Consider the following 23,866-nt stretch of genomic DNA (forward strand, 5'->3'; position numbering starts at 1 on the left):
TTTGCATTCAACAAAGCTGCTTTTTTTATTTGATAGGTTATCTAGTTACAGGGCTATACATAATGTAAATGTATGTTACTACATTATAACAGCATAAAGATAAGTGAAAACAATGCAAGTAACATCCCACTAGTGTTCCTGAAGTTGAAACACCAAATACACTCATACATTTAACAATCCTTTTGATCTATACTAATACACAAGTGAATTGGCCTGGGGATTTGGCATGAGCAGACACCTCGTCTACCAGTGTCACAAGTACTACTCTGACATGCTTGTGTATTTCTGAAAGCAACCCTATGACAGAGTAATGGTGACACATCATCTAAACTAGAAAACTCATCCAGGAACTGGCAATACAATTAATCTCTCCTGGTTTAGCAGCATCACAGAATTCTGTCCAGCACTGGTGGTTTTTGACTTTTTTTTTTTTTGCATTCTTTTGATTTCTTCTTTAGTCAGCACATGTTTTTCAAAGTTTGAAGAGTCTTTCTTGTTAATGTAAGCTTCCAGGGGCTAGTATCCTCCATGTCTTCATATACTGTAACTTTGCTGTAGAGGTAAAACTTGCAGTATGTATTGTTAGCATTACTACCATCACCATCTTTCATTTTGTGCAAGTGTACAGATTTGTGCTGAACTAGCTCTATTGTAGTATAAAAATTGCCATTTCTATTTAGTGAACACTTTGAAGTCCAATATGAGATTTTGTTTATTGTCATCTGTAACGCTAATACTAGCCTGTGCATAGGTGTCACTGAACTAAAAAGCTATTTTCTTGAATATTTCAGAGGCTCGAGCTGCATGCATGGGTGACTGCAAATTAAAACCTTCTACCAGGCATACTAAATACTACATTATATGTACAAAATCTTACAAATGGTGAAGCATTACATTAGGAATTCCCATACATTTATATCTACCCATTATGCAGTACAAACTATGAGCATGCAATCTACTATTATTGGTGCACCGCCTTCAGGATGACTCTGGTATGGCCAGGAAATTTCAGTTGAAAATATCAAAGCTATTATAGTAACTTGTGAGATAGTGTGACAATTCTGAAAAGTTTTTGCATTGCATATTCTTATTAGTGTATTGCAAAATGTTGATATTTGCCACATTTGCCTCATGTTAAACAGCTTAATTATTTCTGGAAAAAAAAAAAAAACTTGCCCAAGCAAAACCAATACAGATCTCTTTAATACATTGTCCTTTGGTAGCTTTGGCCAATAAACACCAAATTAAGGTGTTGCAATTAACTTAACCTGTAGTCCTAGTCATGTTGCACTGTTTCTGGAACTGCAAAAAATGACACTTCCTCATTTTGGGTACCTACAGGCTTACAGCTCCACATCATACCTTATCTAAAGGTACATAAAATAAACTTTCAAAGTACATATGTGTGTGTAGAATGGGTACTTTAAACTCCAAAAAATGAGCCTTTTTGTAGAATTGCTGCATGCCTATTATGTTACGGCATTTGGTAGCATTGACAGTCTCTGTTTAGAAAAGGCCCAGAAGTGGGCATCATGGGGATTTGCAGGTAAGGACTGTAATTAAAAACAGGTCTGTAGAAGGAGGAAAAGCTTATGCATGGTCTGCTCACACAGTCTAGCTCTGGACAGTCTGACACAAAATTATCCAGTAAAATAAAAATATTGTTAGAAAAAATTGAAAACACTAATTAAAACTACCAAAGAATAATTAAGTAGGACAAATAAATAATTTGACCTGTGAATTGGAAAAGGAAAACAGGACTACACATACTGTCCTAAAATTCAGGAAAAATTATCACTTCTTTACTGTCCGTAGTTGAACATTTTGGGATGTTGCTAAATGCATTGATGCATAGCATTTCCACAAACCTGACCTCTGCTGCTGTCAGGTATAGGATATGCTGCAGTTTTCATTTTCAGTGTAACTGAGATCAGAACTGTGATCTATGCTAGCTGTGATACTGATGAACTTACTTTTTAGAAAACATTGTTTAGTATAATTGGGTTTCTACCTTGTATGTTAAGCCAGAGTACTATCAGTTCCCTCTCTCCTTCCATCAGTTCAGGATTATAGCCAAGCAAACTATAGTTTATCCTTACTTCTGTACTTGCAATAAACAGATAACTATTTCAGATATCTAAACAGGCCATCAAACTGGCATTGGTTGTATTAGTATCAATTGAGAAGTGTAAATTACTGTACTCAAAAGCACATTGAAGCACTTTAAGGCAAAATGCACTATTCACTCTATCTTCAAAGGAGACTTTACATCATTGCATATTGTGTGTTGGAGGCTGATAACTTTTGTGCAGTTTTGCACTTGATTTTTCTTCCGTTAGCATCTGCTTTGCAGTCATAAGTAAATATTTGTAGCAATCTTACAAGGATTTTGTGGTTGTTAGTTCTACAGACTTTTTTTTGTTATCATTATAAAATGTTACCAAAGTTTGTGTCATTTAAGATTTTTAAAATCTTCACCTGTTTCAAGTCTAAATGAACATGAGGGTCTCTAAATTTTTATTAATCAAAACTCTTTGTTGACACATTTTTCTGATCTGGCTAAACACTCTGAAACATGTTTATAATTTTTGCAGTGCCTTTGTTAGAATACAGTGGAGGCTAATGTGGATTTGTGATGAGAAGGTGTGTGTGTGTGAAGGGGGAGGAATGAATGATTTAGAATAAGACTTCTTACCTTGCCGTCAACAGTGGTGTATGAAAATTCAGAGAATTTCGAACAGCTTCTCAGCAAACTACTACTTCTGTGCTTTTTAGAATGCAAAATAACTTATTTTCTGGAATTCTGTTAAAATGAACCAGTAAATCAGCATATTACAATTTGACCCAAGATTGTGAACATGGAGTCCAAGTAGAAAATGGCACAATACACTGTAAAAACTCCTCATTTTAAGGATCATGTCTTCCTGCCTATTTGTACAGCACCTAACACAGTGGAGCCCTGTTTATGACTGAGGCCTGCAGGTGCCACTGCAATATATACTGATATTTTTCAGTCCAATGCTAAGATTTTGTGTTTTCTGCAATGTGAACTATGCTCAGATTTTTTTCCCTCACTGAAAATAATATTTTGCCTCTATATAGTATCTCTCATGCAAAGTTCTCAAAGTACCTTAATTATAGTATTTGCTCTCTGGAACTACTGCGCTTAGAGGAAGTTTGTCTATTGATGTACTCCAGGCTAGAATGGAAAAGTATATCTTCTTGTCAACAGGTATTGTGTTTTTATGTATAGGGTTTGAAACTGGATTTAAAAACAAAAAACTCCTGTTGACTTCACTGTGAGCGGGACTAGGCTTGTGGTTTTGGTTGCATCTCGCAGTGTTTTGATATTAAATTAGTATTTTTTACATCTAGGGACATGACTATATATAGATTTCTGTTGGTTCCTACTGGTTGTGTTACTAGCTGAAAAAAATTGATAACATTTTCCATTAAATATCTCTTTCTATTTATTCAAGGCTAACATTCTAGATGGCAGATGACCTAGTCATTTTTGGACATTAAATGGAAATGTATTTTGTTGTCTTTTGACTTATCAGTAACACAATCTAGAATCTTCAAAAGGAGGATGAGGATAAAAGAAGTGCACATGTCTTATTGTTTTTTTTTTTGTTTGTTTTATACCAGTAGTTTTATGTTTTGGACACTGGCATTCTTATTCAGAAAACTGTTAAAGATGTTGAAATGTCTTATCCTACTAACTTCAATGAGAATACTTTCAGTAACTCTAGGATTGTTTCAGAGATAAAAGAATGTGAAGTTGTAAAATTGAAATCTGCATTGCCTGGACATAATATATCCTTTTATGCAAACATTGTGTACTTGAGTCAGTCTCTTAAAAGTAGGAAGTTTGTCAAATATAACTTTTAAAAATTAATTTTCCACTTCTCAAGTTCATGGATGATGCGGTATTGGTTTAAAATCCTGAATATACTATATATACTTGTTCATAAGCCAAATATTTTTGGTAAAAAAGTGACGCATCAAAGAGCACGGGTCAGCTTATAAATGGGTCTACACCAAAATTTGATGATTTTAAACTCTATGGAATCATTGAATTGAATATCTAATACATTGTCATTTTGTTTACCTGGAGCGTCTGCAGGCATGGAGCCCCTCAGCTCCCTGTGGCCGCGGTTTGCTCTTCCCAACCAGTGGGAGCTGCAGGAAGTAGCACGCAAACCGCATGCCACTGGGAGCTGAGGAGCTCCATGCCTGTGAATGCTCCAGGAAAACAAAACGTCCACGCTCGCTAGAGGCTTACCCTAATGGGCCAGGAGCCAAAGTTTGTCAACCCCTGAAATATACAGTCAGCTTATGAAAGCATCATACAGTTTTTGGTATTTTTACCTAATCATCTTGGGGGGTCGGCTTATAAACGAACGGGCTAATGAACGAGTATATATGGTATATCTTCAATCCTCTTAAGTTGTTTCATAACTTCTTTTAATACACAACTTGCATGCTGATTAACTCCTTAATTTTCTGTAAGCACATCTATATTTCTAATGGACTAGAAGCTTGAGTTTAGACTCTAGAACTGTGTCTACAGCTGGAATTTTCTGAAGTTCTTCTGCCATTGCTCTATTGATGGTGCAACTTCATGGGTTTTAGCAGCAGTGGTGGTACTAGGCCTTAAGTACACTAGGCATCTTACTTATTTCTTAAAATTCTTAGCAGTAGAGCTCCAGTGGTAGGAATGCTATTGTAGACCTGGTGGTTGCTGGCATTTTGATTGCCGGGTTACGCACAACTGCTGTATGTTTTTAGACAGTGGTATAGTGTTCAGAACACTAGTATGAGGAGAGTGCTGACTGAAACCTAGATGTAGTGCATTAGTCTACCAAGTAGGTTACTCCTATGGGAATTCTATGCTACTGCACAATGCAGAATTTGTGCAGAATTAATGTTCCCTGAAGAATTTTACTTTTTCCCGTAGAATTTTGGAAATGACAAATTTCAGCTTTGCACATGGCTCAGGGCCGCCCGGGGGGGGCAAAGGGGGCAATTTGCCCCGGGCCCCGGGCTCCGCAGGGGCCCCCAAGAGAACAGCGGGGGCTCCCGCCTCCGCCCCTCTCCTGGAGCCTCAGCACACCAAGCGCCGAGTCTCCGCCGGAGCCCCGCCCCGCTCAGAGCCGCGTGGGGAGGGGGCGGGGCTGCGAGCTCCGGGCTGAGCTCAGCTCCCTCCGCTCGGCGTGGAGCTCCCAGCCCCGCCCCCTCCCCACGTGGCTCTGAGCGGGACGGAGCTCAGGCCCCGCCGGCCACACGCTGCGGCTGTTTCGGCGAGGCGCTGAGGCTCCGGGTGAGGAGGGAGCCGGGGGTAAGAGGCTGGGACCGGGGCGGGGGGGAAGCGGGACCCGCCGCCGAAGCGCAGCCCGGTCTTTGGCGGCGGGGGCCCCCTTCCGTTCCGGGAGCCGCTGCCTAAGTGCCCCGAAGCCCCGCGGCGGGGACCCCCCCCCTGCCAAATTACCGCCGAAGACCGGGCTGCACTTCAGCAGCGAGTCCTGCTTCGGCGGTAATTCGGTGGCGGGGGGCTCCCGCCGCGGGTCTTCGGGGCACTTCGGCGGCGGGTCCCGGAACGGAAGGGCCCCCCGCCGCTGAAGACCCCGGGCCCCCGGAATTCTCTGGGCGGCCCTGACATGGCTTGGGCTGTCGGGTGAAGCCCCAGCAAAGCAACACTTCCTGAATCTTTTTTGTTGTCTGTATTGTTACAGACATACTTGCTGACAGGTATTTTGAAATACATTACCAATATAATTGAAATTCGAGTGATTATATTGTGTTATTTTGACAAAAAATATGCAGAATTTTAAAATTTGGTATGCAGAATTTTTAATTTTTTTTTTTGGTGCAGAATTCCCCAAAGAGTAGTAAGTAATGCTGCTGGCAGGGGGGAGAGAGGATCAGTGATGCTCCGTTTTGGTGTCCCTAATGTATAGTAACACCTTTTCACAGGAAATATTAAGAAAATCATTATTTCCAGATGATGAAAGTTCAGCTGGACGTAATGTGTTAATTTTTTTCCTCTTGAGTCATATTTGCATCTTTAGTTTAACAAACAAACCAGCCCTCACATTTTGGGAAGAAGGATCCCCTGAACAGTCTTAACTCTGACCTTACATCACCATCCTTTTGATTGTGGGGGTGGGAATGTTGAGTCATTCTTTTCAGTCTGTGATTTACCTACATCCCTTCTGTTGGGAAGAATGGAACTCCTAATTGTATAGTGGCAGTTAAACACTCAAGGCTTAATTCCCTGAGACAGTCCACAGAAAGACTTGGCTATGATTGAGCTAGCATGCTAAAAATAGTGTAGCCATGGAGGCATGAGTGGTGTACAGGATAGGCCTCTGAGTACATACCTAGGATCTCGGACAGGATTATACTTGGGGCTGCAAGCCTGTGACACCTCAGCTGCCCTTCTACTTTCAGCAGGCAAGCTCAATCAGAGCTAGAGCAGGTAAGTCTCACTGAGCTGAAAATTTCACTTTCCAGCTCCAATGTGGACTTACACTTAGGCTTTAGTCTTGTGCAGATCTACTTGCAGGTTTGGGGCCTTGCTTTCTGGTTTCTTAATAAATAGAATCCTAGCAAAAGTAAACCTTATCCATTATTCCTAAAGAGCTCTAGGTTCAGTATTGCCCTATGCTACCTTTGTGTGGCCCTGGCTGGTTCTGCTTATTAGTTCCCAGATGTTCCCCTATGGGTTTGATAGCCCTCCAGGCCTCTATGTTTCAGTGACTTCAGGCTTAAGAATCTAGCCTTCCTAAAACACTCAATACCACTGTTTCTTATTGAGAAAGGAAAGTCTTGTGGCTAAGGCACTGGTCTGGGGCTTAAAAGACTATTATTTCTGTGAATAGACAAGTACAATTTGTATCATCTAAGAACCCTGGTCAAGAATAAAGGCCCTGTCATGCTAGGTGTTGCATGGAAAAATAACAAATAGTACCTCCGCTCTAGTTTCAATTCCCACCTCTTCCTTGCACAGGTTATTTTAAGCTCTTTGCCCCAATTCCTCATCTGAAAAATTGTAACAACAATACTTCCTTTTTCTGTCTTGTCTGTTTTAGATTGTAAGCTCTTTAGTCCAGGGACTGTCTTACTATGGGCTTGTAGTGTCTAGAGAGGGGACCTCTAAATTCTGTTTCCGCACAAAAAAGATGACTAAAATAAGTTCCTAGATCAAACTATATCACTCGACACTTCTCATCTTAACCCCCCCCCCCCCCGCAAAAGTCAGAAGATTCCTTGAAAGGTGAAGATCTTAAGTTTCCCTCCTCACCCTCAAAAACTGCTCCAGATGTTTTCAGGTGGCTTTGGCAAAGTTTCCAGGGCAGGTGAGAGTTAAAATCTGTCTGTTGTGCACTTATGAAAGATGTGCAAAATTCACTGAGCATCCTTTTAACAGTTAAAATGTCAAAAGATAAACTCTCTCTCCATAATGACCTAAGTGGAGGTGAAACTAGTGTTGTCTGTGGGGTCTTCTTATGTGGCTGAATTTTGCTAACTTCATGTTCACATTTTATGAATCTTACATAGTCCCCCAAACTTAATGAGACTGAAGCTTCTGGGGTTGGCAGTTGTGAAGATGATGGGTGGTGGTGGGGATTTTGTCATGCTGGATCTCCTTTTTCCTCACTGGGTTGAGGAGAACTGCAAAATATGTACACTGTTATATCTTTGAATTACTTTGGTACAAATTCTGGCACCAGACCTCCTTTTGACCCTTCTACCTTGCATTCCAACTTATAGTGTGAGAAATTTCTGCAAAATTATTTTGTGGGTTTGTTCCTGCTCCATTGAAGTTAAGTCGAGTTTCACTATTGACTGCAAAGAGAGCAGGATTAAGCTCTATAATGGGAAGATACTTTAGTGAACACTATAAAGAGAGGCTGCTCTTGCATGGACTTGCATAAGTCAGTCACACGTTCAGGCAAGATATGTTGATTCCTAGTGAGTCACTTTTATTTAACCATTGAATCAGTGTTCACCACTAAACTGGCTCTGGATTGTTGTCTGCATTTTCTTGATGCAGTCTGTATTATACTTCTTTCCCTTCCCCCTGCTCTCATTTTGCACCCTCCCAGAAACTGTAATAGACTGCAGTTTGTCCATGGGACAGTCAATACCACAAGCACAATTCCTAATACTTGAGTGAAATTAGTATCTGTTATTGCAGCAGGCTTTCACAATAGGACAAGTCTTGTAAAATGCTCTGAAAAAAGTCAGTATTAGGTTTAATCTTATTTCCTCCACTAGGTTGTTCAACATTTGGAGCTCCCAACCAAGAGTGCCTCCTCTTTGACTCTCACTAACTTATTCTGGGTGTAGTCCAGGAGTACATCTGTCTGGATAAATCTTGAATGGAACTTTGTTTATGCTGTACAGAAGAAACTCACAAATAGTGGGAATTTAGGGCTTGTCCATGTAAAAAAGATGACCTGCTTGACAAGCCACCTAAGGTGACCAGATGCCCAAATTTTATACCGACAGTTCCAATATTTGGGGTTTTGTCTTATGTAGGTGCTTATCACTCTACATCTCCCCATCCAAATTTTTCACACTTGCTGTCTGATCACCTTAGAGCCACCTAACATGTGAATTTAAACTATTGAAAACCCCTTTGTGGACCCTCTTATTTTTATTTTAAGTGTGGGTGAGTGCGGATGGGGAGTTTGGCCTAAATCTGTTCCATATCAACTTAAATGAAACAGAAAAAAATGTACTCCCCAGTGAGATAAGTGTCACTCAGAGCTTTGCACCAGTTTAACTGACTCTTTTAAAAAACAAACAATTTAAGTTAAACCAGTGCAATTTTGAAATATAGACAAAATGTAAGGATCTGTTCCTGCTGCCACTGGAGTAGAATTTTCCAGTGGGTTTCAGTGCCTTTAGGATCTGGTTCTGACTGCAAGGAAAACAGTGAAGCTAATTCTACATTAAAAGTGCTGTCAAATGTACAAAGTAAACAAACTGAAAAATGCGGAAAATTGTAACTGCTCTTTCAGATAAAATAGAACAACCTTAGGTGCAATATTAGGTAAAAATTGGACAGGAGTAAGATTTAAGATGGTGTCACTTCATGTTTTATAAGGATGGTCAAAACTTTTTTTTTTTTTAAAGAATCTGTACTAGTAACAACTTGACTTGTTTTGTTTAAAGCATTACATTGTATCTTAGTTTATATAACTTGCTTCTAATGTTGCAAAATCTTAGATTTCCTCTGGGCAGCCTGCTCCCAAACTTTTTAAAACCAAACTCTTCTGGATGTAGCTTGCTCTTTAATTTTTTTTAAATTCTGTACCTCTTAACTAGATTTTATCTTGTGCTCCTGGAAAACTTTAATTAGGAAGTAGAATCAATTGTGTATTTTTTTTTAAAGTAAAATCATGTGTCATTGGGAGTGTGTTTTTCCCCTGGCAAACTGGTTTCCCATTGTTTACTTCTAAGAGGAAACCAGTAAATGCTTGTTGCATCAGAACTCTGATAAAATGGTTCTTTGAGTATAGCTCTGTTTATATGCCTGGAGTCTTTCATACAATGAGCAAAAGAAATTCTGCTTATCAGAACTAAATGAAGGGGAGGTGTAGACTGCTGTTGCATGTTCAGACTTGAATTGTTGAAAGTAGTTAAAATTGTTTGATCTGCCTCCAGGGTAAAATTAATAATTCTCCTAAATATTAAAGTGTTTTCTATAGTTTGGTAGTATGGAAGGAGAACAAAAAAAGCAAACCCTGCAGTGTAGGCAAGTTGCAACATGAGTGTAACTTACAAGCAGATTTCCACAGTAGGGGAAGCTCATGATTTTTGTGGTGCCTCATTAAGGAAGCACAGCTGCATTAAAATGGTGAATTTGTCTTTCTTATAAAGTGATTTGGCTCCACAGAGACAGTATAAATATTTCTGAATGGAATTTCTCTCAATAGTGAGAGCTCATGTACATGTGATTGAAACAGAAAAACTTATCAAGTTTAAATATATATAAAACTCAATAGGTAAACTCTCTTAATATAAAAAAGTATGCCTTTTGCCTCATGTATGTACACATTTCCATAAAATATGAAACAGAATCTGACTGTGAGATCTGATCCTTTTAAACAGTTGGGATCTGGAAAGATCAGTGTCTAATTTTCTGTTCTAGGAAAGAGAATTTACTAACTAATTTCTGAATAAAGATTACTAATTCTGAAATCTAAGATCTATATTTTATTGTGGCTTTTCATTTTTAAAAAGTTGTGTTTTAAGGTTCTTTGTGAAAAATTCTGGATGTTGTTTGCCACTTTCAGTGATTAACTGTCTCTTAATTGCAAACTGCTATGAGAATTGACTAAGCTATTTTCCCCTCTTCCCCTCTTTTTTTCTTTTCAGACATTTAAACTTCATTTCTTTGTACTGTACCTGGAGCCTTTACCCTTGTTCAGCTGTATACCAGGTGACTCGTAGCTGTACGCATCTTTGTATCTACTTTCCCATCCTCAAAGCACAAGTTGGACTCCTGGAAAGAAATGTCTTGATGTATCCATCTTAAGTGTGGTGCGCTAACAATTTACATTGTTGATCAACAATGCCTTCCAAGTGGTAAGACCATATTAAAAAATTATCACATTATGGAACAAAAGATACTTTTAGATGGATTGTCTGAATACTTTTCCCTACTCATGTCCCTGTGCTCTTGTATGTGTAACTTCATACAAGAGCTTCAACTAATACTTCAGATATTGGCTGTTACTTACTTGGCATTAGGGAATTAGTGTAGATACAGCATTAAAAGGGACTACCCCATCTCTCATTACTTTTCTCATTTACACAAGGGTACTAGTTTAACTAAATCAGTGCAACCCTCTTGTGTAGACACCTGTTTTTGGAAGAGTGCCTTATACCAATTTTAGCTCAAGTTGATTCCTTACTGCTACTGACACGTCACAAGGCATCCTTATTGTTACTCATAAGGCACTCTTAAACCAAAATAGTTGTCTACAGAAGGGGGTTGCATTAATATAACTAAATCAGTATCTAAGCAAGTTCTAAATCTTCCTTTTAGGATGTTGTAATTCATTAACATTTAATAACGCTGTAATTCTGATAGACTATGTGGCTTTTACTGGTGGCCTTTGAGAACAGGATTGAGGCATGTTGATGGACCACGATTGGGAAATTTTGCAGTTCTGTTGCCTCTGCTATAGTATTTATCCACAGAAACAGAGGATTCTTCTTCCAGTGCTGGTACCTGTGTGTATCCCACACATGGGATATGCATGTGCACCACACTCATGAGTCTGGAATTTTCTTAGCAAGCAGTCTCCGTTGGTTGTGCATGTGCCTTATATCTTTGTGCTCTAAACTTAGGTTATAAAGGAGGGTGCAGCTTCAGGGGCGGCTCTAGGAATTCCGCTGCCCCAAGAAGGGTGGCGGCTCGTGCAGTGCGCTCTGGCGGTCGCCAGTCCCGCGGCTCCGGGGGACTTCTTGCAGACATGCCTGCAGAGGGTCCGCTGGTCCCGCGGCTCTGGTGGACCTCCCGCAGGCATGCCTGCGGATGCTCCACCGAAGCCGCGGGACCAGCAGCCCCTCCGCAGGCACGTCTGCGGGAGGTCCACCGGAGCCGCCTGCCGCCCTCCCGGCAAAATGTCGCCCCAAGCTCGCGCTTGGCGCGCTGGGGTCTGGAGCTGGCCCTGTGCGGCTTGATGCCTTTCCAGTTCCTTCTTATTACTGTATGGTCTCAGTTGGAATCTTTGGTGTCCTCAGTTCCTCTTCTACTATGTCACTTCTGTAAACATATTGTAAATAATTTTGGTTTTTAGTATTTTTTTTTTTAAGTATAATGTAAATAGGCCCATCTACCTCACCTCCAAGAAAGCTGGTATTCTGCTTAGGGTTTCTGGATTCAGAAACTGTTTCCTGCCTCACTGTTTTTCTGTGAGTGATGAACATCAGTTCTCCCTCTACTGCCTGGGTTAGGCTCACATCTCCACCACGAGTTCTGCACTTGGCTGTCAGGAACTGAGATTTAGAAAATATCTGATGGAGAAGATGATGAGTCCACAATCAGATGTATGGGGGGAGCGAGGGAAGCCCACATCAGTCTCATCAAGCAGGCACTTGGTGATATATTTGCCTAGACCTCATGCCTCAGATGAAGAGAGGAGAGTTCATTCTCTGGATGTCTAAAGAGAACTGTCCTCTTACCTACAAAGAACAGAATTTGTTACAAAGACACCTCCATATATTTGTTTCTACAGCAGTGAGATCAAGGGGTCAAGCTATATCGGAGCAGACTTTGAAAATAAGTATCTGGTTGTATTATCCTTTGCTGTCACCTAGCTCCCATCTGTGCATCCCTCTCTTTCCCCCTGCCCTACTTGCTGGTGGGCATGAGAGCTCATTCCATGAGAGCACAAGCAACCTTTGCTGCATCTCTGAGACATGTACCTTTACTAGAAATTTGTAGGGCAGCTACTTGGAGCTCCATGCACACCTTCACAAGACATTATACCTTGGTTCAATCTTGTATTGCAGATACAGCTGTGGAGACAGCAGTATTACAATCAGCTATCCCTTGTGTCCTCACACCCACCTACTGTTTTGACCACTGCTTGGTAATCTCCCATATGTAGAACACACTTTGGAACCATCGCTCTAAAAAGAAATGGAGGTTTCTTACCTGTCACTGGAGGTTCTTTAAGATGTGTGATCCATATCCATATTCAGCTACCCAGCCTCTGTCCCTTCTGCTGCGTATCAACTGGATTTGTGGTAAGAATAGAAACTGGAGAGGTGTTGATCTGCACTGTCCTTTATCTCCTCAGTTTGGAGCATGAATAGAGCCACAGCACACATGCAGACCAATGGACATTGCCTGCTAAAAAAACTGGACTCATACTCATGCTGCACATACGTATCTCATTTGTGGAATACAGATAGGAACCACACACCTCAAAGAACTTCCAGTTACAGGTGAGTAACCTACATTTTCAATCTTCAATGACTTAAACATCCTATGATGTCAGAAAATCATGATCAGAACTGGATCCCATTGCCTACTCTGATACTACAGTACGTTATATTGCAGTGCAATTTTTGTTTTTTTAAAGAGAAGTATACAGCCATATTGAATTCATTCTAATCTGTATTGTTGGTACTGATAGTAAATAATGCCCCAGTGTACTTTACTCCCCAAACTTGCTTTCGACACTGGTCTTCATTCCTGGTCTGGTGATGAAGTTTTGACCCTTGTGTCTTCCCTCTCAAACCTGCTACTTGCTGGATTACTGACTCATTGTCAGAGTAGCGAATTCAGAGGTACAGAATATGATGATTGGAACTTGCTACCTCTTGTTTAGAATCATAGAAATGTAGTACTAGAAAGGACCTTGATAGGTCATCTAGTTCAGTCCTATGTACTGGGACAGAACTATTTTTTATTAACTAGATTCTAGACCATCCCTGACAGATGTTTTGTCTTATCTGTTCTTAAAAACTTGCAATGATCACTTGTTCTAGTATTTAATTACCCTTCCAGTTTGGAAGGTTCTCTTCTTCCTCCTCCTCCGCCCCCCCCCCACAATAGCCAACCTAAATCTCCCTTGCTGCAATTTAAGCCTTGTCTTGTTCTCAGTGGATAAGGAGAACAATTTATCACCCTCCTCTAACAACCTTTTAGGTACTTGCAGACTGTTATCATGTCACCCTCCAGTCTTATCTTCTCTAGACTAAATAAACATATTTTTAACAGAATTGTATCCAAAAATTCTCTCAGGCATGGGTACCTCTGTTGTACTCCTCCTTTAGCACTTCTAGCATGGGAATGAAAGTTTCAGATCACATTCTTTTTGAAGCCACATAGATACCAAGATGATAAATGTCTGACATGTCATATATGGGTAGAAGCCTTCTACAAGCATGTGCACAAAGATCACTGTACAGAACCAAGAAGCATGTTGCTGTGGTGGCTAAATGTTAGTCTTTAATAAACTGCCAAATCTGAGATCTCGAACTTGTTTTGCTACTAACTGCAGCAATGAAAGAAAATCAATGGTAGAATGGATTGGATAATGTAGTACCCCATCAAAGGATTTGCTTAGAGTTCAGGATATCAGATTTTCTATAATATGACAGTGCTGCAACACTGTGTTGGCAACACAAACAAATTATGCAGGCAGTGAACTGATGGTGCACCAAATTTTCTGTTTTGAGCACTAAAACCATGTTTGAAAATAACTTTAGACACAAAAGTATATGGGAACACTGGGGCATACTGATTAAAGAAATATACATGTTAATAAAAAGCAGAATAGGCTAGCTGTGGTATGAAATACCCAAATATTTAGGTAAGAAATAGATCTGTCTTTAGATATTTGTCTTTTCATAGGCGGCACATTTCTATTTGATTCTATATATTCTTGAGGAGCAAAAACTGGTAACACACATTTACTGACTGAAAGAAAATCACTTAAAATGGCAACAGCAAACATTTAGGTTAGTTCTCCTTTGGGTGATTGTGCACATATATATTCCACTGCAGGTGTATGAGCTCCCAATCCACTCACGTCAGAGACTTTTGCCAGTGGTACTACTAGGCAGTGCAGGTGCCCCTACTCTCCTTGTGCTCTCACATGGGGGCATGAAAGGGGCGTGTCCTACCCTTCACTCTCAGTTCCTTCCCACCTCTTGTGTCTAGAGTTGAAGCTCCCTGTAGCATTTGCTTCGATTAGCCAGCATCTTTTAGCTTTTAGCTGTTAGTAGTTTGCTTAGTTAGTTACAGTTTAGTAGTTACTTGGGAGTTTTTCCATATTAAAATCCTCCAAGAGTTAAGCAGTGTGCTATGTGCAGGGCTGCTCTTGCCATCACAGATAGGAAGAAGAGCTGTTTGATTTCTTGTAGTAAGGGACAAATACCCTACCTATAACTCCTGCCTCACTAGGACTAGAAAACAGAGAGATTTTTGTCTCAAAGTTCACCTCATGAAAGAGGTGATGTGTCCTGCATTGGAGCTGAGCTTCAACTGTGAGGCAAGGGACTTAGAAACAACAAGGAGCGCCCCTCTGACTGCTTTTGATTTGAAGCACAAGTTTGGTGACAAATGTCACGCTTCACTGTCAGCCTTGGTGATTGGACTCCAGGTATTCTGTGCTGACATGAGCACGAAGTATAGGTTTTCTCCCTGGAAGTCTTCTGGTAAGTCCTCTAGTATTGCTGGTCTCATCTGAGACAGCACCATCAACTCTGGTTCATTCAGGGCTGTTCAGACTGGTGTCTTCACCTGTACTGGGTCCTTCTTCCTCCTTTCATCTGATTCAGTCAGCCTCTGCACTGTTGGCATTGTTATGCATACCTGTGGTGCCCCTCCTCTCGCAGGGCTCCTTGTCAGTAAAAGATCTTCTTTGCCTTTCCCTAATGGACTCTCCTTTGCTGCAACCAACACTAGTGTTCTCTGCTTCACTGATGCATCTGGGGACTGTTGATGCACTCGGGGACATTGGTGCTGTCAGTTCCATTTCAGAATTGTTTCTTTGACCTATTAATCTGGCACCAGTCACTTGTCTGGGTTCCAGCCACCCCAGTCTTCTCTTTCCTTGAAGCCCAATGTGTCTTCTGTACCTAGACCACCTACATCCCCACTGGGGACTGCTCCTCCCTATTCTGAAGAGACTTGTATTTCTTCTTCAGACTCTGAAAGGGATGAACTTGTTTCACCTTTTGAGATCTTTTAGAACACCTTACATGGCTTCTACAACTAGGAAATCTAAAGGCCAGAAATGGTTTTCCTGTAGGGAAGCTCTAGAATGGTGTTTCCTGCCATAGATTGCTCAGACTATGTAGAATCCCCTGATCTTACTGGTCTTGGTGTACTCTGAGTGACCCTGAATCTCCATCATGGTCACTCTCTAGAGGAAGTCTCATCCAATGCAGGAAACCTCTGCTCAGGATCCTGCTATCATCCTTCCACCTGCTGTGCTGGACCCCATGGAGGAGAGGAGAATTAATAGAGGAACCGTTAGATATTCTCCATCTTTCTTCATCTTCACCAGATGTTGACCTGCTCCAGAGGATTTCAGAAATTTTCAGGATCTCATGAGGAGAGTAGCTACTTCTCTAGTAATTCAGGCAGAGCTTGTGCAAAAGAATCCCCACACCCTCCTTGAAGAGTTGCCATTTTTATCAATGAATCCTTACTGGAGCTAGCAAAAACTCTCTGGCAGACCTCAGCCTCTCTACGTCCTATGGCCAAGTGAATGGATAGGTGAAATTGTGTTGCTCAACAAGATTTTGACACTTTTTTTTTTTTTAAATCCATCCTGTGCCTGATTGCTTGGTGGTCATAATTACTAATTATCAGAGGGGTAGCTGTGTTAGTCTGGATCTGTAAAAGCGGCAAAGAGTTCTGTGGCACCTTATATGCTCTAATATGTTTGTTAGTCTGAGCTTTCGTGGGTGAATACCCACTTCGTCGGATGCATGCATTCACCCACGAAAGCTCATGCTCCAATACGTTTGTTAGTCTATAAGGTGCCACAGAACTCTTTGCCGCTATAACTACTAATGAGTCTCATCAATCCTGTCCTAAAGCCTGTTGCAGGGATAAGGAATTAGAGACTAGATTTATACAGCTGAAAGGCTTATTCCACCTCTACTCTCCTGACAACAATGTGAGAGTTGCCTCTGCATTTTCCCCATCAGTTTAAGTTCTATGAGCTTGAGGACAGAATGACATAGACTTTAAAAATGCCTTCTGTTCCAGTGGAAGAAATCTCTCACCTCATCTGATATTGTGGGTTCTTCTACAAACATTATGACCCTTCCTCCTTTGGAAGTGCTGTTACAATGTGCAAAGACAGCTTGTGCTACTCCTGCATCCAGCCGGTCTATGTCAAAAGAAATTGTCAAGACAAACTGTACTGGCTGCCTCATGAAGGATTTTAATTCTTCCAAACTTCCCATGCTCCCAGTTTGCTGGTAGTGGTTATAGCAGTATTGAGTTAAAAAAGAGGCCAAGTTCGCTGCCTGTGACAAGGAAGGCATAAGGTGCATACTTTGGGCAGCAGGAGGTTTCTCTTCTGTATCACTAAGCATCAGTAACTCTAACAGTCTGTAATGTCCAGGTATTAGTACCATTTATGGGAGAAAATGGCTATATTTGCTGTGGCCTTCACTGATGACCGAAGGAAGTTAACCAGGGTTCTGATAGCAGAAGGACTGTTTAGTGGCCAAGTGTAGTCTGAGATTATCATTTTGACTCCTCTGATGCAGTACCATCAGCTATAACCTTGACACAGCACATATGGCCCAGATCATCTGGTCTTCTACCAGAAACTAGGACGCAGGTGTGGTGCCTTTCAGGGGTGATTACTTATTTAGTGTGAGAAATGAAGAAGTCTTAGGGTGGGAAAATATGACCACCAGGTGAACAGACAGATCCCTAGGGGGTCTACCAACTCCCAAGAAGGCCTTGGGTGTCTGGTTTTAGATAGTATAGATAACAGTACTTGTCCTCATCTTCATATTTCTCACAGTGATGCCAGTACCAGCAACAATGGATGAAGAACTTTAAACCCATAATAAAAGGCAAACAAACATCTTCTTTGTCTTCTGCCTTAGACCTCAAGTTTTGATGTGTGGCTGAAGTGCTTCGGACCAACTTTGAATCCCTCCTTTTTTTTGGAACACTTTGTTCAGTGCCTGAAGTATCATCACCCCAGACAAATGGATTCTGGAAATAGTTCAAAGGGGTTATTCTCTGCAATTTGAATCCTTCCCTCTTTCCAACCTGCCCTCCATCCCTCTTAGGGACCCCTCTCAAGAGAACCTTCTGAAATCAGAGGTTTACTCACTCCTGGAGGTGGAAGGCTATACAAGTGGTGCCAAGGGAATTGGAGGTAAAAGTTTTTATTCCAGGTGCTTTTTGGACAATCACTGAAAGAAAGAATTTACCTTACAGTAACTGTGGTTATTTGAGATGTGTTTTCCACATGGGTTTCACTACCTGTCCTTCTTTCCTGCTACTAGTCCTAATTCTCTGGGATTCTTTATTTGCAAAGGATCTATCTGACTGGTTTGGCCCACTCTGCCTTTAATGCTCCCTGGTGGGGGCATAAGGACATCAAAGGCACAGACATGGCCCCAACAAATACTGATGGCCAGAATAATTTGATTTTATGTGTGGCACATGCACCTCTGGTGCAATCCATGTGGACACTCTAAGAACCACAACTACAGTAAGATAAGTATCCATTCTTTTTACTGTATCTCAGGGCTATATCAGGGGCTAATACAGATTCTAATTTATGTGGTGGATCCATCTTTTTCATACCTATACCTATAAATTTCCAGTGGCTTAGTTGTGGCTTTTTGGTGGTGGTTGTTTTTGCAATCCAGAAAGCCAGTGCATCAAACCAAAAAAATCTTAGTTGTGCTTGTCTCTCTCACCTACAGAAGTTGTTTAGGTAATATCTTTTATTGGACCATTTAGAGACACAAGGTGGGTAAGGTAAGACATTTTGAATTTTTAATGACAATACAGTGTTGTTTGTTTGCTGAATCATGTAATCAGGATTCCAGCAATATCTCATGCTTGTGGAATTGGAAAGATTTTATTATAACAAATTCCTTTGAACAAATTCTTTTCTGCTGAAAAATTGTTTAGAACTCCATAGGACTTATGTTAAGGTTGTCTGGATAACTTTTGAATTATTATAAAATTAAAATTTGAATGTATGAGTCAGGGCCACCCAGGGACGGGGGGCAAGTGGGGCAATTTCCCCCAGGTCCTGCAGGGGCCCCCATGTGAATGCTCTGGCCCTGGCCCCGCCTCCGCCTTCCCCCATCCCCCGGGGCCTCAGTGCGCCGTGTTCAGGAGTGGCCCTGGACAGAGCTAAAGCAGCCTGGCTCGGGTGGGGCCTGAGCTCCTCCCTGCTCAGAGCCGCATGGTAAGGGGGTGGGGGGCCTGAGCTCCTCCCTGCTCAGAGCCGCATGGTAAGGGGGCTTAAGCTCCTCTCTGCTCGGAGCCACGTGGTAAGGGGGCGGGGCTGCGAGCTCTGGTCCCGCCGGAGTCATGCTGCTGCAGCACAGTCCAGGGGCCAGGGCCGCTCCTGGACAGGATGTGCTGAGGCTCCAGGAAAGGGGAGGGGCGGGAGTAAGCAGCATGGCAGGGGGCCGGGGCCAGGGGGATTGGATAAAGGGGCAGGGAGTCCCGGGGACAATCAGGGCACAGGGAGTGGGCAGAGGTTCTGGGGTGGTCAGGGACAGGGAACGGGGTTGGATCATGGACATTCTGGGGTCTGTCAGGACTCAGCGGGGGTGGGGGTGGATCGGGGTTGGGGAAGTCAGGGAACAGAGGGGGTTGGTGGCGGGGTGGGGTCCCAGGGTGGTGGTTGGGAGGTCTCGGGGCGGGGCGGTGAGGGGATAAGGAGCAAGATGGGTCGGGGATTCTGAGGAGGGCAGTTGGGGTGCAGGAAGTGGATGGGGGTCAGATGGGGGCAGCGCCAGGCTGTTTAGGGAGGCACAGCCTTCCCTACCCTAAGGCTCATTCAGCAGTTTGAGGCTTGCAGACAGCTATTTAACACAAAGAGCCAAGCTGTTATCTTTTCCATGGGGGAGGGATCACATGAGAATAGCAATATTTTACACTACCTACCTCCTTCCCAACCCTACCAAGGGAGACCCCCCCCCTCCTCTGGAGTCCCTGAGGCTCCAGAGGGGTTAATTCAGTGTTTTTTGTACTGGTGACCCCTTTCACATAGCAAACTTCTGAGTGTGACTCCCCCCCCTTATAAATTAAAAACACTTTTTAATATATTTTACACTATTATAAATGCTGGAGGCAAAGCCGGGTTTGAGGTGGAGGCTGACATCTTGTGACCCCCCAGTAATAACCTCATGACCCCCTGAGGGGTCCTGACCCCCAGTTTGAGAATCCCTGGGTTAATTTAATTTTAGCACCCTGTGTCCATTCACATGCATGTGCTATTTTGAGCATTTCAGTTTTTACAACATAAACTCATCCCAGATTCTGGAACAAGCACAAATGCTCAGTTCATGGAGTATATACATAATCTATACTAAAGACAAACCCACAGTAACTGTCTCCAGTTTGTGAGGGACCCCATGGAGCCAGTCTCTAGGAAACAGATAAATGCATGGAGGTTAAGTCCATTAATGGCTATTAGCCAGGATGGGTAAGGAATGGTGTTCCTAGCCTCTGTTTGTCAGAGGGTGATGTTGGATGGTAGGAGAGAGATCACTTGATCATTACCTGTTAGGTTCACTCCCTCTGGGGCACTTGGCATTGGCCACTGTCGGTAGACAGGATACTGGGCTGGATGGACCTTTGGTCTGACCCAGTATGGCCGTTCTTATGTTCTAAGCTAAATGAACCCAAATTTATGGAGACAGATATGAGTCAAGGAAGCCAGCAGAGTATCAGAAACCTGGAAAAATCTCTGACTGGATTGGCTCAGGTGTTTGGTCACAAGCTGAGGTGGTTCTAAAGTTTTGGATTTTTTTTAAGCAGAATTTTTTTATTGTTTCTTTAAACAATCAAACACAGCAAGCAGCAAATATTTGGCCACACATTCTGAAACCCCAAACTATGTTCAGGCTTTGGCAGACTAATTTCAGCTTTTCAATTAAAAAAACCATAACAAATTTTGAAGGAAAGCAGACACTGTCTGTGATTTTTTTTCCTGCTTTTTAAAACCCCCTAGTTTTCGATCCAAAAAAAGTTTTGACGGAAAATATTTGTCCAACCCTTTTAATGAGCTTTAGTGCCTTTTAGCACTAGCTGATGATGAGAACCAGTGATACCTTGTAAAGGTGACTTGAAAAGAAGTTTTCTCAAAACTGGGTTTGTGCCGAGATGCGGAAGGTTTTTAAATGTTTATTTTTCCCAAGGCTGCCTGGGGGCGGGCAGCAAGTGGGGCAATTTGCCTCAGGCCCCGCAGGGGCCCCCACGAGAATATAGTATTCTATAGTATTGCAACTTTTTTTTATGGAAGGGGCCCCTGAAATTGCTTTGCCCCAGGCCCCCTGAATCCTCTGGGCGGCCCTGGTATGAGTTCTGTGCACTCTTGACTTCGGTTTGCAGAGCTTACATTATTTGCCAACAAGTTTACATGTGCCACTGGTGAAGACTAACTCTGTAAGACAAATATCTGTAGTTAAAGAAAAAAATTGCTATTGTGTGTTCTCAATACATATATTTTTCAAACCCCAACCTTTTACATGCCATAATTTTGCAGTTTTATGTATAATTCTACTGTGAATTAGAAATTTAATAAAATGGTTGTTGCAGTTAATGTATAGAGTCCTATAAATGTGTATAACATGTTCCAGATAAGTAGCCTCACCACATTTTACTTTTTCTACAGCCTTGAACTTCATGTAGTTTCTTACACCTGTGCAAGGTGTACACAAGAGGCTTCTTGTTCAGAATAGTAACATTTGTTTCTATATTCACTTAGCACAGGTATAAATTTCTACAGAAGGTGCAAGTCAGTGGAGAGTTGAGCCCTGGGTCCCTAACCCAGGTATAATATTTTTAAAAGTTCTAAACTGGACTACCTGGTACTACATTGAACCCCCTGTAGTAGCACCTCAATTACAACTGGTCCTTGTCCCTCACTCCCCTGGCTGGTTAGGCATTGGTTAAAGTGTATTAGGGAAGGAACAAGCTTTAAAAAAAAGTTTGCTTTTGAGATTCAGCTCAGAAGATATTCTGTGTAAAGAAACTAACCAACTCCAAAATGTTCTTGCTTTGTAAGTGGTGTTTTTTTTTTTTAAAGGAAGTTTTGGTTTAGCATACTTTTTTTTTTTCATACGTCTCATGTTTATATTTTACCTTATCTCCCAGATGAGGAAAAACGGAGGTACAGAGAAATTATGTGTCTTGCCGAGGCTTACACAGGGCCTGTGGCAATCAGGAATAGAACTCAATCTTTGTGTTTGTTCAGCTTGAACAGTGGTTTTCAACCCATGGCCCATGGACCCCTAGGGGTCCACAGACTAGGTCTAAGATTTCTAAAGAAGTCCACACCTCCATAAAAATTTTTTTGAAGCGGTCCACAAATGAAAAAGGTTGAAAACCACTGAACTAGCACATGTTGCATCACAATTTCAAATTGCCTGTTTTGTAATGTAAATTATTTCAACACTTATAATTAAGGCTGTGATTCTTTCATGGAGAATCTTTCAGGCCCACCCCCTAGGGCAAGGTGCTCAGGCACACCATGGACAGCTGCACCAGCTGCTGCTCTGGTAGTCCCCGGGGCTAGCTGCACCAGCCGCTGCTCGGGTGGTCCCGGGCAGCTGGCTCCAGGGACCACTGGAACAGTGGCCGCTGTGGTTGGCTCTGGGGAGCGCCTGTCCTGGGGGTGCCCTGGGGACTGCCTGAGCAGCAGTGGCCCCAGGGACACCCGGAGGCCATCTGGAGAGTGGTCCCTAAGAGCAGCTGCTGGGGGGCAGTCAATCCTCAGCAATGGAGCAGGCTCCTCCCCAGCAGGGGCTCCTTGGAGCAGTGGGGCCTCAGAAGTAGAGATTTAGTCACAGGTATTTTTGGTAAAAGTCATGGGCTGTGAATTTTTATTTGTTGCCTGTGACCTGTCCATGACTTTTATCAAAAATACCTGTGACTAAATCTTAGCCTTACTTATAATCTGTTTGATCTATGAGAAATTTCATTTAGGTGCTAAATGAAGTGAGGCACTGAAAGTAACTAAGAATTTTGTTTGAGGTCCTATAACATCCTTTTGTAAATGCAATCTCAAAATAATCCGTTTCCTGACCCAAAGATCCAGGTTTTTTTGTTTTGTTTTGTGCCTAGTCTTTTAAGCACTGTGCTTAATTGACCAGCAGAGGTCAGACTCTGAAACTTTTTGTATAGGGGAGATATATATTGCACATATACAACTTTTGTTACTGTTCTTCATCTAAAGTAGTTTTCTTTATGGCAAAAATGTTTATGCTCCTGCTTTCTCCTATATATCTTAAAAATTAGTAATCAATGAGGCTTTGTTGGCTTCATGTCATAATGAAACATGGATTTTTTTTTCTGTCAGTTTTCATAAGCTGAAAGATTCCTTTTCTCTGAAACTTTCCAGAATGGTTTATGCTAAGAAGCTTCCTGATCCCAACATATTTACTTAGTTTTAGCCTAATATTTCCTTCACTTCTTTTCCTTTTACTTTAATTTCTCCTTCCTCACCTACTGTTAATGTAAAGGTTTGCTTCATAACTGGAGAACTAGTGACCATCTTCCTTTTGTATCTTCTAATGAAGCTGCTCCACAGATCAGCGTCCCCAATAGGCCATGTGGAAGAACTTTAGGTATTCTCACTTCTGGTGATTTCATCCATTAGCGTCATATCTTGGTTTTCTACTGGCTGTCCTGTTATTTCACTAGAACTTATTAAAGAATAAATATTATCATTCAGGTTTAGCTGTTTACTGTAGATGGAATACACTTCTTAATATCCCCTTTGCCACCTACTCATAGGCAAAGGGAAACACTGGTATTCTTGTGTTACACTCTACTTTTTCCAGCTCTGAATATACTTTTTTCTTAAGCAGAACAAAAACACATACCTTTTTAAAAGGTCCTGAATAAATACATCTAGTGTATTTTTTCCAAATGGATTAATTACTATTTAAACCATAATCTGTGAATTGTAATGATAATACTTATTTGAAGTTAAAGGTTGCAACAGGGATTGTAGTATAAATTCTTTTGTATGATATTATAGGATGTAAATTTTTAGGACAGGGACTGTGTGAACAGCATCTAGAATGCTATGAGTGATACCATAATATTAAAAAAAACCCCGCTAAAAATAGAATGTCATAATAAAATTGGTGA

General features: G+C 41.7%; 1 protein-coding gene across 14 annotated transcripts in view; it reads left to right on the plus strand.

Annotated features, from left to right (window-relative positions):
- The window catches only part of FRYL (FRY like transcription coactivator), a 353,094-nt gene that overhangs the window by 13,954 nt on the left and 315,274 nt on the right, over positions 1 to 23,866 (plus strand). For 3 of the 14 annotated variants that reach the window (XM_039539630.1, XM_039539635.1, XM_039539631.1), the window contains one exon: positions 10,393 to 10,602. The exons of 9 other annotated variants lie outside the window; for them this stretch is intronic. The gene's annotated coding sequence lies outside the window, so the exon portion shown is untranslated. Of the gene's footprint in view, positions 1 to 10,392; positions 10,603 to 12,827; positions 12,976 to 17,531; positions 17,895 to 23,866 lie in introns of all 14 variants that reach the window. 2 more of the 14 variants (XM_039539634.1, XM_039539632.1) reach the window with 2 other exon arrangements.

This window comes from Mauremys reevesii, linkage group 5 (assembly GCF_016161935.1).
Source record: "Mauremys reevesii isolate NIE-2019 linkage group 5, ASM1616193v1, whole genome shotgun sequence".
NCBI classification, from domain to species: Eukaryota; Metazoa; Chordata; order Testudines; family Geoemydidae; genus Mauremys; species Mauremys reevesii.